Source organism: Phyllostomus discolor, chromosome 15 (genome assembly GCF_004126475.2).
Source record: "Phyllostomus discolor isolate MPI-MPIP mPhyDis1 chromosome 15, mPhyDis1.pri.v3, whole genome shotgun sequence".
Taxonomy (NCBI): Eukaryota; Metazoa; Chordata; class Mammalia; order Chiroptera; family Phyllostomidae; genus Phyllostomus; species Phyllostomus discolor.
In genome coordinates this window covers 847,809-863,302 of record NC_040917.2, presented here as the reverse complement: position 1 = coordinate 863,302, position 15,494 = coordinate 847,809, and the positions used below count along the sequence as shown (strand labels likewise).

At 44.2% G+C, this 15,494-nt stretch overlaps 2 long non-coding RNA genes across 3 annotated transcripts in view; one reads left to right on the top strand and one right to left on the bottom strand.

Moving 5' to 3' along the window:
- LOC118498346 overlaps nt 1-6,567 on the bottom strand; it is a 25,827-nt gene extending 19,260 nt beyond the window's left edge. The window contains exons 1-2 of one of the 2 annotated variants that reach the window (XR_004900845.1): nt 6,097-6,106; nt 5,508-5,522 (exon numbers count right to left, since the gene is read on the bottom strand). This is a non-coding gene — a long non-coding RNA (uncharacterized LOC118498346). Of the gene's footprint in view, nt 1-5,507; nt 5,523-6,096; nt 6,107-6,532 lie in introns of those variants that run through there. The other variant, XR_004900846.1, reaches the window with a different exon arrangement.
- The window catches only part of LOC118498350, a 22,089-nt gene extending 6,595 nt beyond the window's left edge, over nt 1-15,494 (top strand). The window contains exons 2-3 of the long non-coding RNA XR_004900850.1: nt 13,147-13,153; nt 15,471-15,494. This is a non-coding gene — a long non-coding RNA (uncharacterized LOC118498350). The remainder of the gene's footprint in view (nt 1-13,146; nt 13,154-15,470) is intronic.

Below are 15,494 nucleotides of genomic sequence, written 5' to 3'. Positions count from 1 at the left end.
TCCCGACACCTGAGTCCCACGGGGATGCCATTTGAATGTGTGCCCATTGGGACTCTGATCTGGCTCTTTGTCATTCCCACAGCGTCTGGAGCACCCAACCTGCCAAAAAAGACAGCAGCTACAAGGTCTTCCTGTGCTGTGTTATGCACCATTGTTTCCTGCTCATAATTAATTTGCTCAGCTGGGACAGGAGATCTGTCTTCCTCCAGTTACACCATCACTGTGCACATCTCAAGGGTCATGGTCTCTTCTGGAGGCTTTGGTTACCATGGAGACCACTACTTTTTTTTTAAATTGTATTATATTCATTATGTTATTACAGTTTCCCACTTTCCCCCTTTGATTCCTCTTCACAGCACCCCCACTCCCTCAAGCAATGTCTGCACCATGGCTCATGCGTTTGGATCATATCTGTAAGTTCTTTGGCTAATCCATTTCCTGAACCATACTTTACACCCATGTGGGTACTCTGTAAGTACCTATTTATAGTTACACCCCTCACCTCTTCAACTGTCTTCCACACATCTTTCCACCTGGAAAACCTTTTCTTAATTAAGTCCCTTAATATTTCATATAACAATGGGTTGGTGATGATGAGCTTCTTTAATTTTGGGGGGAAGGAAATTTTGTGGAAGTGCTATTAGTGGCAGTACATTGAACATTAGTCAACTTAAATTCTTTATCATCTTCCTTTTTTATTCTATTGTTGTTCATGTACAGTTGTCTGCATTTACCCACCACCACTTGCCCTCACCCCAACCATTCCCACTTCTCTCCTCTGCTTCCTCCCACCCTGGTTTTCTCAATGTTTCCTTTATTGAAGTTCCTGAAAATCCTTTTCCCTTCCTTAACTCCAATTATCCCCTCCCACCTCCCCTCTGGTTACTTTCAGTGTGTTCTTAATTTCAATGTCTCTCCCTAGATTTTACCTGCTTACTTGTTTCGTTGATTAGGTTACACTCAAAGGAGAGATCATATGCCATTTGTCCCACACCATCTGGCTCATTTCATTTAGCATAATGCTCTCCAGTTCCATCCATGCTTTTGCAAAGGGTAGGAGCTCCTTCTTTCTTTCTGCTATGAGGATTCCATTGTGTTAATGTACAATCGTTTTTTATACATTCATTTACTGATGGGCACTTAGGTTGATCCCAACACTTGGCTGTTGTAAATTGTGCTTCTATGAAAATTGGGACACCTGGGTTCTTTTGGATTGGTGTTTCAGGGTTCTTAGGATATAATCCCAGCACTGGAATTGTCAGGTCAAAAGGCAGTTTCATTTTAAGCTTTATGAGAAAATTCCATACTGTTGTTCACAGTGGTTGCTCCAGTCTGCATTCTCACCAGCAGTGCACTAGGATCCCCTTTTCTCCACATTCTTCCTGACACTTGTTGTTTGCTGTTTTGTTTATGATGATCATGCTCACTGATGTGAGTAGTATCTCATTTTCATTTTACTTTGCATCTTTCTGATGGCCAGGGATGCCGAGTATATTTTCATATGTATCTGAGCCCTCTGTATATCTTCCTTGGAGAAGTGGCTGTTCAAGTCTTTTGCTCATTTTTTAATTTTATTTTATTTTTGTTTTGCCTTCTTGGAGTGGAATTGTGTAAGTTTTTTATACATTTTGGTGATCAGACCCTTGTTCAAGGAATCATTAGCAAATATGTTTTCCCTTATGGTGTTTCTTTTCATTTTAATGCTGTTTTCTTCAGTCATGTAAAAGGTTTTTAATTTAAAGAGGTTCTATTTGTTTATTCTTTTCATTATGTCCCTTCCTTTAAGGAACATATCAGTGAAAATATTGCTGTGTGGAATGTCTGATATTGTCCTGCTGATGTTTTCCTCTAAGATGCTTATGGTGTTACTATTTATATTTAAGTCTTTTATCCACCTTGAATTTATTTTTGTGTATGGTGTAAGTTGGTGATTGAGTTTCATTTTTTTTCCATGTATCTTTCCAGATCTTCCAACAAAATTTTGAAGAGGCTACTTTTACTCCAATTTATGCTTCTCACCCTTTGTCAAATACTAATTGACCGTAGAGACTTGGGTTTATTTCTGGGCTCTCCGTTCTGTTCCATTGATCTATGTGTCTGTTCTTGTGCCAATGCCAGGTTGTTTTGATTCTAGTGGCCTTGTAATAGAGTTTGATATCAGGTATTGTGACTCTTCCTACTTTGCTCTTCTTTCTGAAAAATCACTGCATCTATTTAGCATCATTTACAGTTACATATAAACTTTTGAAATGTTTGTTCTATATCTTTAGAATGTCACTGGTACTTTATTAGGGATTGTGTTGAATCTATAAATTGCTTTTGCTGGTATGGACATGTTGATGATGTTAATTCTCCCAATCCATAAACAGGGTACATGATTGGGAAGCACTTTGTCTGCAGTTTGATGTTAAATGATAATTTAGCTTGGTAGAGCAATCATATTCCCTGTTTTTTCATGACTTTGAATGTTTCTTTCTAATTCATTCTGATCAGTCAAGCTTCTTTTGAGAAAGTAACCATTTTATGGGAATCCCCCTAAATGTAGCTTATTACTTTTCCTCTTGCTGCTTTTAATATTCTCTCTTTATCATTAACCTTTGGCATTTTAATTATGGTGTGTTTTGTAGTAGGCCCATTTGCATCCATCTTGTTTGGGACTCACTGAGCTTCCTTGCCTCGCATGTCTATTGCCTTCACCACATTGGGAAAATTCCCTTTCATTTTTTTTTCAAATGAATTTCTGTTTTCTTTCTCTCTCTCTTTTTCTATGATATCCTTATGATGCAAATGTTGGAATGCTTGTGGTTGTCCCATAGGCTGCTTACACTATCCTCATTTTATTGGATTCTTTTTTCTTTGAATCATTTTTGTTTGCTTCTTTTTTGTTTTGTTTTGTTTTGTTTATATTCCAAATCATTGATTTGATTCTGGATCATGCACTCTATTACTGTTTTCCTGTATTTTTTTTTAATTTACATTAGTATATCTTTCATTTCTGACTATTTCTTTTTTTTTCATATTGTTGAGATTCTCACTATATTCCTTTAACATCCTTATAACTAGTGTTTTGAACTCCGCATCTGTCACATTGCTTATCTCCATTTTGTTTAATACTTTTTATGGAGATTTGATTTGCTCTGTCATTTCTTTGTCTCCTAATTTTGGCAGCTTCTCTGTTAGTTTCCAGGTGGTAGTTAGAGCTGCTTTGACTCTCTGTCTTGGTAATGTGCACTAATGTAGTAGTTCCTCATATGCAAATATGCCCATACCACCCAAAGGAATTTACAGATTCTTGCAATCCCTATTAAAGTGTCAATTACATATTTCACAAATATAGAAGAAACATTTCAAAATTTTATATGAAATCGTACACAACCCTGATAGCTGCAGCAATTTTGAGAAATAGGAACAAAGTAGGAGGAGTCACAGTACCTGATAAAACTGTATTACAAAGCCACTGGCATCACAATACCCTGGTATTGGCATACAAATAGACACATAGACAAAATGAACACAACAGAGAGCCCAGAAATAAACTCAAGTCTCTGTGGTCAATTAGTATTTGACAAAGGGCAAGAAGCATAAATTGGAGTAAAAGTAGCCTCTTCAAAATGTGGTCGGAAGATCTGGAAAGATACGTGGAAAAAAAAATGAAACTCAATCACCAAATTACACCATACACAAAAAATAAATTCAAGGTGGATAAAAGATTTAAATATAAGCCATGTCACCATAACAGTACTAGAGAAAAACATAGGCAGGGAAATATCAGACATTCCACTCAGCCATATTTTCGCTAATATGGCCTCTAGAACAAGGGGCATAAAGGAACGAATAAACAAATGGAACCTCTTCAAATTAAAAACCTTCTACATGGCTAAATAAAACAGCATTAAAATGGAAAAATAACCAACTGTATAGGAAAACATATTTGCCAATGATATCTTGGAAAAGGGTTCAATTTCCAAAACTTATAAAGAACTCACCTGACTCCACTCCAGGAAGAAAAATAACCCAATAAAAAATGGGCAAAATGCTAGAACAGACACTTCCTAAGGAGTTCATACAGAGGACCCAGAGATATGTGAAATGATGCTCAGCATCAATAGCCATCAGACGGGTACAAATTAAAAGCACAATGAGATACCACTTCACAGTGTGAGAATGGGCATCATGAAAATATCAACAAAGAACAAGTGTTGGACAGGATGAGGAGAAAAGGGAACCCAAGTGCACTGTTGGTGGGAATGCAGAATGCTGCAGCCACTGTGGACAACAGTATGGAATTTTCTCAGAAAACTAAAAATGGAATTGCCTTTTTACCTGACAATTCCACTGCTGAATTACATCCTATGAACACGGAAACGCCAGTCCAAAAAACCTATGCACCCCATTGTTCATAGCAGCACAATTTACAATAGCCAAGTACTGGAAGCTACCTGAGTGCCCATCAATATAGTAATGGATCAAAAACCAACTGTACATATATGTGATGGAATACTCACAGCAGAAAGAAAGAAGCAGCTCCTACCCTTTCTGACAGCATGAATGGAACTGGAGAGCATTATGCTAAGTGAAATGAGCCAGGTGTGAGGGACAAATACCATATGATCTCACCTTTGAGTATAACCTAATCAACAAAACAAATAAGCAAGTAAAATCTAGGGACACCAATTGAAATTAAGAACACACTGAAAGAAACCAGAGGGGAGGTAGGAGGGGATATTGCAGGTGGAGGAAGGGGAAATGGTTTTTAGGAACATCTATAGAGAAAAGATTGAGAAAATCAGAGTAGGTGAAAGCAAGGGAGGAAAGTGGGAGTGGCTGTGTTGGGGTGATGTGGGGGCTAAGTGCCAACAAGTAAACTTGAACAATAATAAAATAATTAAAAAAGAAATAAACAAACTGATCTAAATTCCTCAGTGCAGTGAGGAAGGTACTGGGGTGACAGTGGGTGACCTGTCCCAGGTGTGGCATACCAGGCCTGCAGCAGGTGTTCCTTGTCTAAACAGAGGCGAGGCCTAACAGAGACCATTCTGCCTCCAAGGTGGGTAATGTTGTTAATATCAGTGGTGAAAATATTTAACAGAGCTGGTGTCCTTTTATGGAGTCCACATATTGATTTGTCACTCAATGCTGAACCTATTTTTCAGACAGAAGCACAAGTGAGGCCACGTCATCCATGTGCCAGTGTGAGGAGGACAGAGCTGTGCAGTTATCTCCACTGCACTTACTGATGTGACCTCAGGCACTGCCCTGCAAGTCAGTGACCCTGGGTCTCAGGAGGGCAGCTCCCAGGGGCTGTATTAAGGGGCCTGGTTCCTGGGCAGGGAACTTCCATCTGTGGAGAGTGAGTTTCCCCCTGTGCTCAGCATTCACTCTGCTGCTCTACTGACAACTTTCATGAATGGGTCCCACCTCAGAGTCACAGAGTCCCTGGTGTGTCTCATGAGGGACAACAGGATGTGTGAGTGGGGACAGCAGATCAGGTGACAAGTGTCACCTACCTGAGAGCTGAGGAGCTGGCACTGAACCTCTGTGTTCCAGGCACTGAGGAAGGTGTATGTCCCTCATGTTCATCCCCACTGTATGGGTCTTTAGACTGAGAGTGTCCTTGCAGAGATTTGCCTGTGGATGAGAAAGGAGAGGGATCGGAGCTGACACCACTTCAAACATGCCAGGGGTGACTGCCATGTGGCAGACAGTGGGCCTTGTAGGATGCTGGTACAGACCAGTGTCATCAAACTGTGTAGCTCAGACCCAACACCACTAGGTGACACTATTGCCACCACCATTCTCTCTCAGTTCATCTCCTGAGTGGTTTTATTGGCAACCTGCCCTCAAGAACCTTAAATATCCTATTGTTCACCCCAGTGTAGTGTCTCTATCAGTATTCACGGAGAAAGAACTGAAATATTCAGACCTGCAGAGTGCCTCTGCGTCCAGGAACAGACATCCTTGTCCACCTGATGCCCCACCAACACCCAAGACAGGGAGGAGGAGCCTTGCTGACAGCTCAGACATGACCACAGGGGAAAGACATGCAAATGTGGCTCTTCTCCAAGTCATGAAAACCAGGTCATCTCCTGTACCGACACAGCCCTGTGAGGAGCCCTCCCGTGTGAGTCCATCCTCAGTGTCCACACCACGGGGTCTGCACTGCTCTGGGCTTCCCTCCTCATCGCTGTCAAAGGTGTATCCCTCTGCATCAGAATCAGCTGAGACTGCTCCTCAGGGACTGTTCTCAGTCTGTTTCTCTGTTTGCAGGTGCCCTAAGCGAAGTTCAGCTGGTGGAGTCTGGGGGAGGTTTGGTGCAGCCCGGAGGGTCTCTCAGCCTGCCCTGCAAAGCCTCTGGATTCACCTTTACTATCTACAGCATGCACTTGGTCTGCCAGGCTCCAGGGAACTGGGTGGAGTGGGTGGCAGGAATTAGTCACCCATCTGGAACAAAGCAGTGGTATGATCCATCAATTCAGGGAAGATTCACAATCTCAACAACCCTACCAACACAGTCTCTCTTAAAATTATCAACCTGAAAACTGAAGACATGGCTGTGTATTACTGTACCAGAGACACAGTGAGGGGAAGTCAGGGTGAGCCCAGGCATAAACCTCCCTGAAAAAGACAAGAGGGCTGGGCTGCAGGGGATGCTCTGGACACCAGGGGGCGTTCAGGGCCCAATGAGCAGAGGGATCAGCTTGGGAGCAGCTGCAGCAGCAGTTTAAGAGCTGCTTTCCTGGAAGGTGAGGGGTTGACTCTCACACAGCAGTTGCCCTTTGGAAGCTTCTCTCCCTTCATGCCTCTGCTCTGACCTCTCCAGTATCTGAGTTACAGAGGCTTGTTGTTGTAGGAGGAAAACATTCTCACATGCCCCAAATCAGAGTGTCACATGCATTTGCTTCCTCCCATCCTAATGAATGACCAAACCTGCTGAACTTCATCAGCTGAATCCAACCAGAGGCTTTGCAGGATCTGAGAGCACCGAACCCCACAAAGCTCAGAGTTTCAGCCGGTCAGCAGAAGGACACATGCATGCTGGACAGCAGGCACCAGAGGTGTATACACCCAACACCAAGGACAGATACGTTGGTGGGGGCGTTCATTGACTTGACTCCTTGGCCATGACCCCAACAGCAGTGGACATGAGGCAGAGGTAGTGGGTCCCCCACTACTCCTTGGTGTGGATGTCTAGGGTGTCTCCCACACAGAGGGACTATGAAAAAGTCTGTCACTTCATTGGGGAGTCTGTTGAGAGCAGGGAAGACTTTTCAGTGAGTCAGGAATGACTGGATCACATCAGGTAAGAAGTGTCTCAGGTTTTATTGTTCATTCCTGAGAAGATCGAGGAGGGTTTGCTCACAGGAGGGGTTTGTGTTGATCCAACCTCCTGCCTGCAGCAAACTAGGAAGAATCCCCACTTTCACTACCATGTGTTTGTGGGGTGGGGGGAGAGGTGGGCAGATCTTAACATGTCAGCACCACACCTCAAACACTAGACCCTGAGTGTTTTCCATTGAACACCTAGGAAGCATGAGTGAAAACACAGAACTACCGACCATTATGGGTATAAAACAAATTTAGTTCATAGAAAATGAGGATAATGGTTACATGTAAGCAATAGGGGGAACAATAATAAACCATATGGAAGTCTTAGTTCAATTTCTGGGGTGGAACCTGTCCACCCTACAAGGCTGTCAGCTTGTTCTGAAGGACTTGCTTCATCTCTCTGCTTCCAAAGATGAGAAGCTTCTACAGGATAATGCACATCCTCAGTTTGGGGAGGTCTGCTGGAGAAGCTTTGCAAATGGGTGGGGACATGATTAGATTCACTTGTTGTTGCTATGGTTGCTGTTTGTGTTGCTCACATACTCCCATGTAAAACCTGTGACCCATGTGATGGTGTTAGGGGGTGGGGCCTTGGGACAAATAGCAGTCCTGGGGTAGACAGAGCTCTTTTGAACAGGATGAGAGCTTTTATAATAGAAGATTGAGGAAACTGCCTTTCCCCTTCCACCCTCTGAGATCACAGCCAACCGCCACTAGGGAGGTGTTCTTACCAGTCATCAAAAATGCCAGCACATATTCCTGGATTTTTCACATCCAGGTCTGTGAGAAATAAATTTATGTTGTTGGTACTTTGTTATGACACCCAGAACAGATTAGCATTATAGTGTAACATGACAAAAAGAGATGACTCCCTGGTGTTTCACTGCCGTGGTTCTTGTGAAAAGTAGAGCATGAGTGTCATTCCAGAGATGTTCAAGGGTAAGTTTTCTCAGTTGCTTTTTTCCACAGGCAAAATTTTCTGACTGAGCGTCATGGGAGGCTCCTAAACAGATGTAGCAGGAAGGCATCATTAGAAGTGGGTATAATCCATGAACTATTTTATTACTTACCACATCAGCATGGGGCAAAATTCAGGTCCCAATGGAGGTAAAATCTATAGACACATGGTCCTCCCAGTCACCACATCACAGGGCCATGGCTGATGTTCTCTTGAAGGTGTCACATTAACCTCACTCAGAAGGAGTTTTGACAAATGGGTTCAGTATTCACTTAGGTTTTATCAGTTTAACTAATATCAGTTTTCAATATTCCATGAGACTGTGTGTAATAATGATGTGTGGCATTTGGATCATAGCAGCACCTTACAGGATAATGACTGCTGTGCTGTGTACTCATCGGGCATTTGAGGTGACAGTCAGTAAGCCGTTGGGGGAAGAGGGGGAAGAGACTGTCCCCAGAGAGTGTCCAGAGCAGGTAAAATTCTCTGCACAAGTTTCTTTCTTCTTCCCACTCCCTTTCTCCACAATGATGGACTCTTGGTGCTCAGATGCACAATGGGCAGGGATTCTGCCTTGAAAAAAACAAGACAGCAGCCCTTTCAGTGCCCACTACCCTCATCCAAGGAGGCTGATGATGGTGATGAGCTTCTCTATGTGTGCTGACACATGGACAAGGTCACACATGGAATTTATTCAGAGGTGAATAGCATGAGACACTGTGCACATGGAATGTTTCCTTAGATTAAATTGTGTTAGAATGAGTGAAGGTAGAAATTAGCAACAACAAGAATAACTCTGCAGCACTGACTAACCAGCCTCTCATAAAAGCCTCCACTGTCACAATGAGTGTGATTTTCCCTCTAGTTAAGTGGGGACCATCACCCAGGCACTTGACATAGTTGGCACTAAGGAGAGGATTTCATGCAAATGGGCATCGCCACTTACAGATAAACCAAGACTACCTGCTGTCCCTGCACCTCAGGGAGAGCAGCTCAAGCCCCCAGGTCCCTAGTTTGCATTCACTGCTGCAGTTAACTCTGAAAAAGCAGCATGAAGTTGGAGCTGAGCTGAGCACTTTCTCTAATGATTTTACATGGTAACAATACACATAAACTGGGGAATTTTGTGTGTGTGTGTGTGTGTGTGTGTGTTCAGTGCTAATGAATTTCTCTTGTCTGCAGGTGTCCGATGTGAGGTGCAGTTGGTGGAGTCAGGTGGGAGCCTCAGGCAGCCTGGAGGGTCTCTGAGACTGTCCTGCAGAGGTTCTGGATTCACGTTCAATGACTCCAATATAGACTGGATCCGCCAGGCAGTAAGAAAGGGACTGGAGTGAGTAGGGGTCATGAGAAACAAAGCTGAAAGTCACACAACAGAATACGCTGCATCTGTGAAAGGCAGATTCACCATCTCAGGAGATGATTCTAAAAGCACTGCCTATCTGCAAAGGAACAGCCTGAGAGCCTAGGACTCCACGCTGTTATTACTGTTAGAAAAGCACAGAGAGGGGGAGTCAGTGTGAACTAAAAAACCTCCCTGCAGGAGGAGATGTAAACATCAGGGGGCGCTCAGGGCCTACATGTTCTTCTGATACAGGACACAAGGAGGTTAAGATTCTGTTTCATCTCTGGCAGGGAGCTTCCTCTTCAACTGACATTCAACATGTAGGTGCCTAAGAAAGCAACCACCCCAATGAGTCTTATGTAGCTGGTTCATCCCTATCTGACTTGGGACTATTCCCGTAAATAGCTCTGTTGTGACTGTTGGTTTTATGTTAGTTCGACTAGACCACAAGGTGCTCAAACATTTGGCTGATAGTCATTCATGGGTTTGTCCAGGTGTGTTTACAGGTGAACTTACCTTTGAGATGGTGGCTCAGAAAAGCAGACTGTATTCCCCAATGAAGGCACCCTTCACTGCACCAAGGTACTGACTTAGACAAACAGGAGGAGGAAATCAACCCTTTCCTGCCTGTGTGATGGATTCTACAGCTGGGACAGAGGTCTCCACCTGCCCTAAGCATCCTGGTTCTCAGCCTGCAACCAGGCTGAGTGATGACAACAGCTCTCCTGCATCTTCTGACTGAAACCAGAGCTCAGAGACTTTGGGACATCTCACAGTCTGAAATATAGGCATCAATTCCATATAAATGTAAACTCCAATATGCATCCAGTGGACAAACAGGGGGGTTGTGTTAATTAATGTCACGCTAATTTGCAAATGTCTTATATAACACAGTCCCTGCTCCCTAGACCTGTGAGCTGCATTGAAAATTCCAGAACCTCATGAAGACTCAGGAAAGTTTACTGACGATGGATAGAGGAGAACTTCATGGCATCAGAGCTCACTGAGACAGCTCACTACTTCAGCCGCCAAAGCTGATGACACAGCACAGGATTCTCAGTGGTTGATCTTGCAAACAAATGTTCTCCATCTTGATCTTGCACCATAACCAACTGTGCATTGCCTTCTTTTAGGAAAGCTCATGATGAACACTTACTGAAATGATACAGATTTATTTAATTTTTAAGATTACTGTGGACATTTTCTTAGGAAGAATGCTTGCTTGATGCAGGTTCCAGTTGATACTGTATTATGATAACAAGACCCACATGGGGAGAGATGTGCAGTGACTTAAAACATGTGTTGTCACACATAAATGACACATGCTTGTTAATCTAGCACAGATCCATGGTCCCAAAACAATGGGAACTCTCTCAGTGTTTCCTCCAAAGGAGCCACCTGTGACATTCCCCAGACAGTGAGCACTGAAGCAGATGCTCTTGTCTGTCCCCAGAACCAAGTGAGAACGCAACGTCTGCTTGGCTGCTGGAATTTGGGGACATGGAGTCCACATGGGGCCATCACCACTGCTCCTCCATGTCTGACCCTAGAGAATTTCTTGTGTGAAATGGAGTCTGAGTAATGACTGGTGGTGCCTGAATTATCATCCCCGATGTCTTGATCAGTGTGAGGAAGTCCATGATGGTTGGACGAGAATCCCAGGTTCAGGAGGAGGCGGTGAATCCTGTAGGGACTGAGAGGTGCAGCTGTGGGTCACTGAGCAGTAAGACTGCCACCAAGTGAAATACAGAGTCTGAGGTGCATGGGGTGTATGGTCAGAAGGGAAGATAACCATATGGATGAAGCACCAAGAACAAACAAAATACTTGAGTGTAACACACAGAGATGACCTCACCTACAAAACCATACCAGTACCTAGAATCGAGTGGGTGCATTGCCCAAGTGAAAGGAACAGCAGAAAAGGAGACCTGGAGTGCATTCCATGAAAATCATCACTGTGTGTTTGTCAGTTATTCAGCAGTAGAAGTACAGGGGGGTTTGGACCACATGCAGGGACACTCAGATGTGACCTTCCCAAGAGGAACCTGAGGACATCAGAGCCCCCCAAAGCCCTCATGAGTTTCAGAGCTCAGCAGTGTTCTCTGTGTCATGCATCTGGCAGGTCCAGGGAAACAGTTCTCCAGTGGCCTCACAGAGCCCTGGCTATAGGGTTCCCTGCAGAGCCACTGTGGTTTAGTAAGGTCCATTCTCTGTGAACAGAGAATTAAACACACAATGTCTCTGAGTTAATTTCTGGAAGTCAGGACACAACAGTTTATTCTGGACTAGAGATACTAAGAAGTTCATACTCTGTGACTCCTAACAGGAACCTCCCCAGCATGGTGCAGATATGACATTAGGAGTGTGCAGGATCCAGAAGCTCAGAGCAGTTTCCCGAGGAGCAGGTGCAGGGGGAGCTGGAAAGAAGTTTCCTGTGAGAGACTGTATTCTTGTCTTTTCATGAAAACCTCTAAAAGGAGAGTTGGACGTGCAGTGACTGTAAATATCCTATTCAATCAGGGTATTCACCAAACTCCATGACACATGAGAACCAGAGTTAGTGGTTCTATGGCTTCTTTATATCTGGACTGTAAGGAACCATGATCAGAGTTGGTTTTATTAACTCACTGGGTGGAGAATTTTGAAGACACACTGATCCAGGAAGAAAACATTCAGACATCAAAGTCCAGAACTGGTCCAGGAGGTCTCCATGTCTCTCAAATGTGAGTGTACAATGAGGAGCATGTCCTGTGGGAGCTTGTTCCTCGGTGGGAGGGGCTGTATCTGCACAGAGCTCAGAGATCTTCCGGGGGACTCATATCCTACAACACTGTGTAGGACTTGGATCCCTCGAAGCATTTCCCCTGTGTCCTCTACCTTCACTCAGGTGGAGTCAAGTCTTCAGCTATGAAACACTGCACCTCATGAATGTGCAAATGAGAATAGGTAGACTAGGTTAAATATGTTTCTGTTTGTGCCCTGAAAATCTCTCACAAACACTCTCCCATACATTAGTATTGATGATACAGCCCCTAAGCATGTACTGGTGCTGGAAAGCTCTCTTCCTGGTGGTAGTTGCCAGAGGTAAGAGGCTTTGCATTTCCTGGGTTGAGGAGGGGGCCAGGGACAGGGAAAGGAGATTTCCAGCCACCCCTGAACACTCTGCACAGACGTCCACTCCCAGGTGCAGCAGGTTCAGGCAGTTGCTGAAGTGAGGACACTTGTGGCCTTGGTGAAGGTCTCCTGCAAGGTTTCTGGACACACCTTCACCAGATGAGCTGTGCACTGGGTGAGACAGGACCAAGGAAAAGAGCAGGGTGGATGGCACAAGTTGGCCCTCGATATAGTGCTGCAATCTATGCACAGATTTCCCAGGGCAGAGTCAACATGAACACAGACACATCCACAAACACAGACCACATGGAACTGGGCAGCCTGAGGGCTGAGTGCATGACTGTGTATTCATTGTTGTGTATTATGTGCTTTGATTCCCTGACTGTGTTGTGACTTTCTATTGTAGGAGTTGTGTGGGATTCAGTGGTGCATTACCTTGATCTCCTGAGCCTCATGCTCCTGGTGTGCCCTTTCTGCTGGTTATGTCATCTTTCTAGTTGTAGTTGGGGGTTGATTGTCATTGGGTCATTCTTTTTTTTTTTTCCGAACTAAATTTATGTATGCATTCATTTATTTGTGTTTTTGTTTGTTTGTTTATTACAATTTGTATTTTAGTACAGTTTTCTGCTTTCCCCCCACCCCTGCTGACCACCCCACCCCTCCCCACCTCCCTCCCCCAGTTCCATCTCCCTTGTTGTTGTCTGTATGCCCTTTATAATTGTTCCTGTAAAACCTTCACCCTTTGCCTCCTTTATCCCCTCCTCTCTCCCTTCTGGTCACTGTAAGACTTTTGTGGGAGTTTCTCTCCAGCTGGTGGACTGAAAGTCACCCCACCCACCACATCTTCCATGTGATTGTGCTAATGCTGCCAGGACAAAACCACACAGACCAGGAAACAAGTGCATACCCACAAAAATTGCTTCCACCCCAAGTCACACTACCAACAGCAAATAAGCCAGTATTAATGCAGGTGTAAAGAGATTAAGACTATCATCAGAAGGAGAAATGCATATGAGATGAGTCACTGAAAGAGTGATTTTTTTAAGCAAGCAACTTGATTTATTGTATTGACCAACAATAGATTATACTGATCAATACTTAAAATAGCATATTCTTTTTTAAAAGTATATTTTGTTGATTATGCTACTGAAATTGTCCCAATTTTTTACCCCTGTTATTTCCCTCAACCCTCATCCCCTCACCCTCCTGAATCCACCCACCCCAGTTCAGGTCCATGGGTTGTACATACAGTATTTCTTTTTCCACTTCATTTATTATTCTATACTCTCCTGTCTGAACAGCCTCTGACAGGGGAGTCTGTTTTTGTTTTCCAGAATCTAGAACAGCACTCCCTGTCCCATGGCCTCTTCCTCCTTCTCCACAGTCATAAACATGTCACCTGAGGTCAGTGGTTACATGACTTTCTTCTCCTGGAGTCTCATCTTCCTGTGCCTCCATTTAGGATTCACAGGCACCAAGCATAGTTCAGACAACCGAAGTCAATCTCACTGATGGTAAGTATTATGATCCCCCTTTATTTCACTAATTATTCTTTTTATTACTTATTAAAGTTTGTGATAAATATCTATGCAGGGAAACCCTCTAAAAATGCCCCTTCCAGTTCTTTTAAATGAAAAGTTTCTCCATACCTCTGTGAATTTGCACTTTCTCAGTCACTCTGAGTCCAGTAATAGAAAAGCACCTCCTCAACACTGCATCTGCCTTATGTCTTTGAAGGCCAGGATGCCAGAGACAATCAGGTCTGAGGGCACCACCATCACTGTGTAAACTGAGTCCCCTCCTACAAGATGTGAGCCCATGGTCTCTCTCCCACATGTGCACTTGCCTCCAGCACTGGAGTGTGGGTAACACTAGAGACAGGCACTCCCTCATGATTTCATATAGAAAAGGGCTCCTACGGCCTAGAGGGGCATGCTCCAGTCTTCCCTGGATTAGTTTCAGGGGAGAAGTGGGACCAGGGGGGATGGCAAAGGCCCAGTTGCTGGGCTCACTTATACCAGACACGGTCACCTGGACATGCCCCAGGCTGGCTCAGGATTCTGTGTTTATTGATTGAAATGCTATCATGGCCAGAGTCCACAGGAAACTTGCACCTGCATGGGGGCATTGACCACCCTGTGGGTCTCCAAACCCAGAGCTCCGCATATAGTAGGAGAACATGTAAATAGGGTGTGCCTGCTCATGAATAGCACCCTAGCCCCTACCCTGAAACTGTGGCACATAAGCCCAGCCTAGGATTCCCACATGTTCCCAGTCCCTGGTCAGGACAGAATATAGGTCAGGCAGCATGGAGTATGGACTCAGCTGGGTTTTCATTGTTTCTATTTCATGAGGTAATCTATAAGAAAAAGTAGCACTGAGTGTGTGAGTGTTATAGAGAGAAACAGTGGAGGAGTGACTGTTTCCTGACCTGGTGTCTTTGTGTTTGCAGGTGTCCAGTATTAGGTGCAGTAGCTGTAGTCTGGAGAAGGTTTGGTGCATCCTGGTGGATCTCTGAGACTCTCCTGCATGGCCTCTCTGTTCAGTTTCAGCAGCTACAAAATGAACTGGGTCTGCCCATATCCAGAGAAGGGGTTGGAGTGGGCCTCAGACATTAATGTGCATGCTACTACCACCTACTGTGCCACTTCTGTGAAAGGCCAATTCACCATGTCCAGAGACAATGGCAAGAACAGTCTATACCTGCAAATGAGCAGCCTGAGAGCTAAGGGATACGGCTGTGTATTACTGTGT